At 45.0% G+C, this 11,279-nt stretch overlaps 1 long non-coding RNA gene across 1 annotated transcript; it reads right to left on the bottom strand.

The window, feature by feature from the left end:
• Positions 1–378: 378 nt before the first annotated feature.
• LOC125443248 lies at positions 379–6,657 on the bottom strand. The gene is made up of 2 exons (XR_007246100.1): positions 6,365–6,657; positions 379–997 (listed from the first exon to the last, which is right to left on the bottom strand). It is a non-coding gene; the product is annotated as an uncharacterized LOC125443248 (long non-coding RNA).
• Positions 6,658–11,279: the final 4,622 nt, after the last annotated feature.

Below are 11,279 nucleotides of genomic sequence, written 5' to 3'. Positions count from 1 at the left end.
TTAAGAACCTGCATTAATTTTGATTTATATTTAAATAAAAATGATTAAATTTTATCTTCTCAGATGGAAATGTTGTGATAAATACTGGCTTGTGGCCAAAGTAATCTCCGAAGCCTGGAGCTTACGGCTCCTCTTGTCTTGTATGGATATTTGAATGGCAATGGGTTTTATCAGTATTTCTAAAGGCGCTCATTTAATTATGTGGTTGTAACAATTTTCAAAACCCCAAAGAATTAACGCTCCCAATACATATTCATGTCGCTCGCATTAATTCAACCTGAACAGTTGAAAGAAAATAGTTATTTAAAAAAAAAAAACACGCATACACACATTTTATTTCTGCTAAGAAAATGCTCTAGCTTATATTTTTTTTGTTTTAAAAAAATCAATGCTATCAACCTTTTCTACAGAGGAAACAAGAACCATCATGCTATTCATGGTTTATATCAAGGATCTGAACCCAGATCTAGCTATCAGTTTCAGCTTTTGTTCCAGTGCTCAGATGAAGATCCAGGGAGAAAACAAGATCCATGTGTTTGTCTTTCCAGCAGTGTGGGTCCTCTTACATTGAAATAAAAGGTGCAATAATTGGGACTTGGGGACAAATTATTCTCTGCAAGCTGATGGAATTAGATGTTAACATCAATTCTTGTAGACTCCTTCCTCCAGATGTACCCATGTGTCCCCTCCTATGAATTCTTCAAGTGTTTCCTGACCTATAGGAGTATTGGACGAAAGAGGAAAGTGTGAACATCTATTGCACAAGGAATGTTCAGCTTGTGTTGTTTACTGTTTTGTTGGTTCGTTGGTTTGCCTTGCTCAAGCACCAATATACTGATCTGACACCTGGGGGAGGAGACGAAGCATGTAGACATCCCAGGTGGTCATCATGAGAAGGTGAGGCATGTTTGTTCCCAGGTGGCTCCATCCAATGCTGCTTTGAGGCCACATTGGCAATAATTTCACTCTACTGCACTTGTTGACATTCATGGATGACCTGGAGTGAAACATGTTCCCATAACTTCAGGAAATCCATCCCAATGATTACCAACAGAGCAGAAATCATAGCCATTGAATAATACCTTTCCAATTAATTCACCAGTTACAGAGCTGAGAACAGTAATGGTTGTGGGTCACTACTGAGTAATTAGACCGGTTGTGCTTTAGTCACATTATAAGAAGACAAGAGCCACTTGAAAAGGCAATAATGCTAGGAAATGTTGAAGACCTACATGACATGGATTGGCTCCATCAAGGAAGCTACAAGGCCTGAACAAGGCTATTGTTGAAGATCTACATGACATGGATTGGCTCCATCAAGGAAGCTACAAAACCTGAACAAGGCTATTGTTGAAGACCTACATGACATGGATTGGTTCCATCAAGGAAGCTACAAGGCCTAAACAAGGCTATTGTTGAAGACCTACATGACATGGATTGGCTCCATCAAGGAAGCTACAAGGCCTGAACAAGGCTATTGTTGAAGACCTACATGACATGGATTGGCTCCATCAATGAAGCTACAAAACCTGAACAAGGCTATTGATGATAGGACATTTTGCAGATGATTAATTCATAAGAGTGCCCTGACTTGGATGGCCCAAGCTAGTTCAGTCTCATCAGACCTTGGAAGCTAAGCAGGCTCAGCCCTGGTTAGTAACTGAATGGGAGACCACCAAGGAATGCCAAGGTTGTTGTGCAGAGGAAGGCAATGGCAAACCACTTCTGTTAGTCTTTTCCCTTGAAAATCCTACAGGGTTGCCATAAGTCAGCTTTGACTTGTTGGCACATTACACGCAATTTACAGAGGCACCATAAGTTGGAAAAAACTTAAGTGTACTTAACACACACACACACCAAAAAAAACCCACAATGACCAGTGGTGGGATTCAAAGGATTTAACAACCGGTTCCGGTGGTGGGATTCAAATAATTAAACAACTGGTTGTACACAAGCACAATTTTAACAACTGGTTCTGCCAAAGTGGTGCGAACTTGCTGAATCCCACCACTGATTACCCCTCTCTTATGCCAAAATATCAACTAACAGATATAGGGCGATATTTTAACTCAAAACGTTCAGGATTATGGACTACATCCTACCTGCTCTAGCTGGAGAAGGGGCAGCCATTTTTAACCACTTCCAAAGCCATGCCAGGGATTATGGGAGCTCTGTGAACAGACACCACATTGGGCGAGAGCTGCAGTGAGAAGGTGAATTTGAAGAGCTGAAAGGAAAAAACTGGCAGGATCCGTGTCTCAGGAAATCCAGGTTTAAATATTTATTGTTTATCATTTTTTTTGAATCCCACCCTTTATCCACAGAGCTCAGGGCAGCCTACAAATTCCCACCCTTATTTTAAACTACCAAAGGCATGGAAGAAAGGTATTATGAAAATTAAAAACCACGAAACAGTAGGATTAGGCAGCCCATCGGAATGTCATGAAGTATTTATTAGTGTATTATTGGATCCACTAGAAGGCACAATAAAATGCGAAATGTTCTGCCAATTTGGAGAGAGCATAATGAATTCTTACTGGCAAAGGAGGAAAAGATTCATCCAGAGTAAAACCATACCAGATTATATGAGCGCTTAAACTAGGATTTCAAACTGCAGAGCTCTACACTTGATACACTGTTTTCTCATATCATTCCAACATAGATCAAATGTGGTTTACAAAAGGCAAGTCATTAACAAGCACAAAATATGACAAACTTAATATAACTTAATATAATATCTGTAGGGGATATCTTCGAAGCTTTGTGCACAACCTATGACGAATAGCACTTTGAATCATAGGCCGTTTTCGCACGGCCACGATGGGGGTTGGGACAGTGTACACGATGTCGACCCAACCCCCCTGGGACCGTTCGCACAAAGAAAGAACTGGGAAGACGGCGCCACGGAGTGCTGCCACCCAGTCGACCTACCGCCTCGTGGCCGTCCGGCGCATCGCCGAGGCCTGGGGACATGCCCCCCCCTGCCCTGTGCAACCGCTCCAGCGTCGCAGGGCGGGGGGGGTGTCCCCAGGCCTCGGCGACACACCAGACGGCCGCAGAGATGAAAGGTTGACTGGTCACAGGGGGGAGGGATGGCGCCTTCAAGCCGCTGCCATTCGCACGACAGCAGCTGGAAGCCGCCATTTTCCGTAAACCTCGCTTGGGAAGCGAGATCGGAAAACGGCGGCTTGGCAGCAACTGTGCCCCCCGTGCGGGCAGCTCCCTGGGGACGGCGTTTTTGCCATCCCCAGGGTGCTGTTTATGGCCCGTGTGGAAAGGGCCATAGAATAGAATCATGGAGTTGGAATTGACCACCAGGGCCATCAAGTCCAACTCCCTGCCATGTAGGAACATGCAATCAAAGTACTCCCAACATATGTTCATCCAGCCTCTGTTTAAAAACCTCCAAAGAAGAAGTCTCCACCACACTCTGAGGCAGTGAATTCCACTGTTGAACAGCCCTGACAGAAAGTTCTTCCTAATGTTTATGTGGAATCTCTTTTCTTGCACATTTAATCTGTTACTCCGTGTCCTAGTCTCTGAGGCAACAGAAAACAAGCTTGCTCCTTCTTTGACATGGCATCCCTTCACACATTTAAACATAGGCCCTTTCCGCACAGGCCTCCGGGCGCCCTCACACCGGCAAGAATTCTGCCAGCGTGGGGGTGGAGGCCGTTCACACGCAAGCGTGCGAGCGGCCCCAGCAGAGGCCGGTGCAGGAGCCGCCTCTTCCCCATCCCTCTCTTACTTACCTCGTCGCTGTCATCGCCCTGCTGTCCTCCTAAGCCCCGCCCACGCTGCCCTCTAACTTCCAGGGGTCGGAGGACAGCGTGGGCAGGGCTTAGGAAGACAGCAGGGCGACGACGGCGATGAGGTAAGTAAGAGAGGGACGGGGGAAACACCTTCAAACGGGTGTTTTTGAGGACAGCCTGACACCGCCCTGAGGGAGGGGAAGGGGAGCCAGGTCGGCGCTGCTGCGTTTCAGCAGCGCCGCCTGTGCGAACGGCGGCCTGGGGGCGGCGTTTTTGCAGTACCCAAGCCGCCGTTTTTGGCCCGTTCGGAAAGGGCCATAGCTATCATGTCCCCCCCTTAACCTTTACTTCTCCAGACTAAACATTCCCAGCTCCCTAAGTCTCTCTTCTTGGACATGGATTCCAAACCTTTTACCATTTTGGTTGCCCTCCTCTGGACACGTTCCAGCTTGTCAATATCCTTCTTAAACTGCAGGTCTCAGAACTGAACACAGTACTCTAGCTGTCTGACCAATGCAGAGTAGAGTGCAGAGTAGAGTGCAGAGTCTGACCAATGCAGAGTAGAGTGGTACAATTACTCCCCTTGATCTAGAAGTACCAAAGCATCAGATCCACGGAGAAGTAAAAAAAATGGAGCAAACACAAAATGGCAGCCAGGAATCATTTCAAGTTAGTGAGTGCAAACAAATGTGGAGGGAGGGTTGAAAATGTTAGCAAACATTTTCATTGTCTTGCACGGTAAAAGCCATCACACGGCCCACATGGATGCATTGGATAAAGAATTATTTTATTTTGTCCATCCGGAATTTACTGCCCATCAGTAAATTGGATGCCTGTCCATTTTAGTATTTTAGGACAGGGAGAAAAAAAATCTCTGCTCCAACCTTTTATCATCTCACTTGCCCTCTTCTGTACCTCTTCCAGCTCTGCGATTTCCTTTTGGAGATAGTTAAGTTTGATTCTTCTGCATCTTATTTGCGAAAATCAAATAATCTCTACTGAGATTGCATCTCGGTAGAATAAAATGTGCAAATAAGAGTTGGAAGCATCAAACTTCCCCTCCTACTGAGATCGCATCTCATTCGTATTGACCATAATCTAAATTAACAAAAGCATATCTATAAATTGAATCACGCAAAATGTAGATGGTGGGACAAAGAACCAGACGATCTTATACACATATGGTGTCAGCATGAAAAGATTTGTATATTTACGGAGGAAAAGCCACAGAACTGAATAAGGAGATATTAGGATGTGAGCTACCAAAGGAACCAATGGATTTACTGCTGTGTTACCTAAATGAAAGAACGAAAACTGTCTACGTTGAATTTGCAGTACATCTGATGTTTGCTTCAAGCACCGAAGTGGAAAAACAGGAAAGTCTTGGTAATGGCTGTCTTTTTGGTCTGCGAAAGACAGCTAAACATAATACAATGAGAAAAGAACAAGACATAGCTGTTAACAAGTGGCTAATGTTTCTTCAGTTCTGGGATTCTTTCTTCACCTTGATTTATGGGATCAGTGCAGCATGTCTGGGTAGCCCAACAAGTTCAGTCACAAGGATCTTGTGATCTTCATGGATCCTTTATAATCCAATGAAGATCCCACACAAAAGTCGCTTATGTGTATTATGTGTGGGTTAAGTGCTGTTAAGTTGCTACAGACTCATGGCGACCCTATGAATTGATAACCTGTAAAACATCCTATTGTTAATAGCCTTTCTCAGGTCTTGCAAAGTGAGGGCTGTGGCTTCCATTATAGAGTCAGTCCATTGCACCTGGGGGTCTTCCTCTTTCCCTTCAACCAGAGGTGGGATCCAGAAGGTTCTCACAGGTTCCCGAGAGTAGGTTACTAATTATTTGTGTGTGCCGAGAGGGGGTTGCTAATTGGTGATTTTGCCACGTGATTTTTGCCTTAGTTACGCCCCTCCTCTCAGCAGTAGCGCCCAGAACTTGAAGCAGTCTAGAAGGAGGTGCACCGGCGTGCGTGGCAGCCTGTGCCTGCGTGCATTCATTTCCCACCCAAGGACTGGAACAGCGGCTGCGTCCTTGCCACAGCCCCGCCCAGGAATGCCCCGCCCAGGAATGCCTGGCCACGCCCCCGTAGTGCCCTGCCCATCCCCATTGGTGCTACACCACAGTTTGAATCCCACCACCATGGGAACCTGTTACTAACATTTTTGGATCCCACCACTGCCTTCAACCTTCCTTAGCGTTACTGCAGTTTCCAATGACTCTTTGTGGTGTAGTGGTTAAGAGCAGGTGGATTCTAATCTGGAGAGCCAGGTTTGATTCCCCACTCCTCCACCTGAGAGGCAGAGGTTTATCTGGTGAACCAAATGTGTTTCCACACTCCTACAATCCTTCTGGGTGACCTTGGGCTAGTCACAGTTCTCTGAGGACTCTCTCAGCCCCACCTACCTCACAAAGTGTTTGTTGTGAGCGGGGAAGGGAAAGGAGTTTGTAAGTCCCTTTGAGTCTCCTTACAGGAGGGAAAGGCGGGATATAAATCCAATTCTTCTTACTCTTCTTCTTCTTATATCTATATATTTAGATATATACGAAAGTATTGCTGCAATTTTTCTCACCTCCCCTGTCAATCATTTTACCCACCTTTTAAAAACCACCCCGAATGTTGAATATCTCTCTTCTGAAAATTTTGACACCAGTGTTTCAGTGCTGACTCCCCTTCTTTCAACGAGAGGCTGCTTTCATGGAAAAGGGGGGGGAAATCTATTTAATATGTTTATCATCTTCTCTCCCCTTCCTTTTTTTTGCCAGCTAGCTAGGATGGAGTCACCGAATCTGTCCACGCCAAGCGTGTCAAAGCGATGCTCTCTTGCTGTAAGTCTAAGCCTTTTTCTTGCCTCTCTGTTTTTCTGACTATTCCTTTGTTCTCTGCTCTGCAGCTCCAGTTTCAAATCTCTTTTGACAGCAAATTTAAAGCAACAGCAGTTCCTTTACTGTAAGAGCAAAAAAAAAATCCATTATTAACAGGGTTGTCAATAAACAATAACAACTTTGTAAAGCAGGTTTGTTTCGAGAGGATAAAAAAAGAGTACAAATCAATAATTAGCAGTACATCTGAGTGGCAGTCAAATATATACTTTTGACTGTATCTTATGAGTAGCCAGAAAGTGAAGCACTTTAAATTGCATTTCAGACACTAATGCAGGCAGTGTGATCCTATTTACATTCATATGGCTCCCAAATCTCTTTCTGGAGCTCCTTTAAGATTTCCACATTTGTATGCGTGCATGAGTTTCAAGGGGGTTTTTTTTACATGATATCAGGACTTTTGTAATTTAAACCTGTAAAAGGCAATTGCTTTTAAATATACTCCCCAATGGTGGATCAAGAAAGGAGGGTGGGGGAAGCACCAAACTTATTGGAGAGCTATACACATCAGTAAACATGGGCACTGGAATTCTGAGACTCTGCGCAGTGTGAGAAATTAATCTGCTAGTGTATTAGCAAACCCAAGATTCAAAGCTGGGTAGACTGAGAAGATCTTCAATGGTCACATTGTAACATATTCCACTCAATCTTCCCATTGAACCTGGACAGAGGCATATCTAGGAAAAATGTAGCCCAGTGAAAATCTGAGTTTTCCGGGGGGGGGGGGTCCCACCACCCGTATGGGTGGCCACCCTCTCCAACATGACCAAAAAATGTGTGTGTGTGGGGTGGGGGGTGGGGGGTTGCTCCAGGTATCAGCTGTGCAGAATAGCAAAATCCACTTGCAAACAATTGTGAAAATGGATTGAAAGTGCATTATTCTGCAAGTGCGGAAGGGGCCTAAGATAGTATAGCCTGAAGGCTCACCAATGCGGAAGGAAGGAAGGAAGGAAGGAAGGAAGGAAGGAAGGAAGGAAGGAAGGAAGGAAGGAAGGAAGGAAGGAAGGAAGGAAGGAAGGAAGGAAGGAAGGAAGGAAGGAAGGAAGGAAGGAAGGAAGGAAGGAAATAGATGGACAGGCAGGCAGGCAGGCAGGCAGTCAGGCAGGCAGGCAGGCAGGCAGGCAGGCAGGTAGGTAGGTAGGTAGGTAGGTAGGTAGGTAGACAGACAGACAGGCAGGTAGGCAGGTAGGTGAGTGCTTTTATCACAATATATGGCCATTTTTTCATTATTACTATCCTACAGCTGTTACACACACGTTTCCCATTTAAAATATCAAACGCAAATGTCTCTTTAAAAAAATGCAAACAGCAGCCACCTTGATAAAGGCCAGATGTACATACCTCAAATCAGAGGTAGACTTTGTATTTTCTCTTACCGAAAGCTTTAAAGTAACTGACACATGACGGCAACAATGTCGTCCAGGGTGGGGTGGAAGGGGGGGAATCTATCAACTGCTCAACTCCAGGTCCCTGAGAAGATCTCCGCCGAACATCAACAGCTCATGTTGTTTCGTGCCCCCTTTTTTACCTTTCTTGATCATGATTCCAGAGAGAAACTCTCCTGTTATCAAGGTCTATAACAGCTTACCTTTGTGCAGGCTCTTCTCGTACCAAGTAGTTTCGGGGTTGTTTCAACATGACCTCCTTTCTACACTGTAGGAAATCATTTGGCAGAAGGGAAAGAGGGGAAAAAACACACTTTCTTTTTTTAAGCCTCCTGCATTTTCAACACAGGGATACTGGAAGCAAGAAACCCTGCTTATACAATTCCCCAGCCATTCCATAAGATCAAGTAGAATTGATTACCATTCTTTGAAATTAAAAAAAAGGAAGCTTTAATGTAATTTCTTTGGTTGTTGACCCATTTTTTTTTTAAAAAAAACACTTTGGAAGCAGGGGATACATGCAGTGTTCATTTGGCAAAGCCAAACAGGGAAAAAAACACCTTAGTATTTTTCAGTTTTTTTAATTCTTAAAAAAAATGGTGGTGATTTAAGAGAGTCAGATTTTTTCCCCAGAATTATTTGGACTGCTTTGTCCCCGCCACCATTTTAAAAATGCTGGGGGGGATCCTTTCTCCCCCTCCCTCTGCCACTTACCTGCTGACTGGGTCTTAGGCCCCTTCCGAACATGCAGAATAATACACATTTTATCCACTTTCACAACTGTTTGAAAGTGGATTTTGCTCTTCCGCACAGTAAAATCCAGTTTCAAAGTGCATTGGAAGTGGATTGAAAGCGCGTTATTCTGCATGCGTGGAAGGGGCCTTAGAGGCAGCAGTTGGCATAGAACTGAACTTTGGGCATGTAACTCTGCGCTGCCTCCTACCTCTGAGACCCATGTGGAGTTTGAAGATGTCTGGAAGTTTTGGGGTTTGAGTTTAATAGACCTGAACAGTTTTGAATATCCCAGCCTCCAACACACACAGACACACACACACACACACTTATGCTCATTTCGCACATGCAGAATAATGCACTTTCAAACTGCTTTCTGTGCTCTTTGAAGCTGTGCGGAATAGCAAAATCCACTTGCAAACAATTGTGAAAGTGGTTTGCAAACGCATTATTTTACGTGTGCGGAAGGGCCCAGAGAGAGAGAGAAAGAGAGAGAGAGAAAGAGAGAGAGAGAGAGAGAGAGTACCATTATGGGGATTTGGTTTTTTCCAGAACTTTCCAAAATGTCTGGGTCTATTACACCAACCCCCCCCCCCCAAAAAAAAAAAATACTGGAAAAAAAGGGGTGTACATTCTTAGTGGATTTACCAATGACAACAACCTTGGGGTAGAGAACACAATGCATATTATGTGGGGTGCATGTTTGCAAATGTGTAAGGAGTTACAGGGTATCCCCTCCCAAAAGCAGTTATCAGAACATGACAGTCAGTAGCAAACTTAGCATTCTCAACTTTAGTTAAATCGAACTCTATATGTCTCTGAAATGAATGTATAAATAACATGCAACTGTCTAGACAGTATAGGTCACTTGCAAAGAGACTGGGTCAGGCAAAAATTGTCCATCAGCCAGACAACCATAACTGATTCTGATGCTAAGTAACGGTTTAGATATTCAGCATATGCGAAAGGCTTCACTGAACACTGGATCTTCCTATCCAGGCTAACCTTCTCCTTATACATATCTTTGTGCCGCCCTAGGAAAATGCATGTGCTATTTAAGCATTAAAATTAATGCCAGGAGGAGGAGGAAAGAAACATGGAATTAACAGGGGACTGGAATCAACCTGTTTAATTGGCGTTTGGTCAAGCACAGAATAGCGATGGTATCCCGCCCTAGACAAATAGCCTCACCTTATGACACCAACAGAATCTTAAAGATGAGTGGGTATTGGAAACCTAGAGTCTAGACTTTTAAAAAAGTAATCTCTCTCTCTCTCTCTCTCTCTCTCTCTCTCTCTCTCTCTCTCTTATATTCAAGATTATTTTTTCGCAGTGTTCATGTTAGTTTTGTTTTAATGATGAGGATATAATTTCAGGGCCTTCTAAATCCTGACAGCTCTCAACCTGTCCCACTTACATGGTCCTAGCTTACTGATTTAATTTGGCTACTGTACAACATTTATGGGAAGGTTTGAAACCAGTCTGGAACTGTCAGAGCTGTGAAGTTACTTGCATACCCGTTGAGGATGCCAAAAAGCAAACTATGCCCCTCAATCTGTAGGCCATTTCATGTGTTATGTGTTGGCGATTTCCAGACACATAGCTTGTGTGGTCTGGACTTTATTTATTTATTTATTTATTTATGCTTCAAATTTCTATCCCGCCCCGTCCCCGAAGGGCTCTGGGCGGCGCACAACATACATTAGATACAATCATAAAATATCATAAATAAACTAAAACTTATAAAAGCAGCGAGACTAACTACACATTAACATTTAAAATGTAAAATGAGTAAAAGCATAGGTAGAGATATAGATGGCGCCCGATACCTAATATTAAATTCTTCCCCCTAGAGAGGGGCGGCAGATCTTAGTAGATGTTAAGGCCCAGGTGTAGGGCCAGAAAAAGGGGAGGGGGGGCACCATCAGCGGCTGGTCTCTCCAAAGGCCCGGCGGAACAGCTCTGTCTTGCAGGCCCTGCGGAACTCACCAAGGTCCCGCAGGGCCCGGATAGCTGGTGGAAGAGCGTTCCACCAGGCCGGGGCCAGGGCTGTAAAGGCCCTGGCCCGTGTGGAGGCCAGCCGCATCATCGAGGGGCCGGGAACCACCAGCAAATTGGCCTCTACGGAACGAAGAGGCCGTGTGGGAACATATGGGGTGATGCGGTCTCGAAGATACGAGGGTCCCAGGCCGCGTAAGGCCTTAAAGGTCAGCACCAGCACCTTGAAAACGATCCGGAACTCTACTGGGAGCCAGTGCAGTTGGCGCAGCACAGGCTGAATGTGATCCCAGCTGGCGCTGCCTGTGAGCACACGCGCCGCCGCATGTTGGACCAGTTTCAGTCTCCGGATCGAGTGCAAGGGAAGGCCAGCATAGAGCGAGTTACAATAGTCTAGCCTGGAGGTGACCGTTGCATGGATCACAGTGGCCAGGTCCGCTTGGGAGAGGAAGGGGGCCAGCCGCCGGGCCTGGCGGAGATGGAAAAAAGCAACCCGGGTTATATGGGCCACCTGG

Source organism: Sphaerodactylus townsendi, linkage group LG14 (assembly GCF_021028975.2).
Source record: "Sphaerodactylus townsendi isolate TG3544 linkage group LG14, MPM_Stown_v2.3, whole genome shotgun sequence".
In the NCBI taxonomy this organism is placed as follows: Eukaryota; Metazoa; Chordata; class Lepidosauria; order Squamata; family Sphaerodactylidae; genus Sphaerodactylus; species Sphaerodactylus townsendi.
Note: the sequence above shows the minus strand (reverse complement) of the source record. Positions and strands in the feature narration are given on the sequence as shown.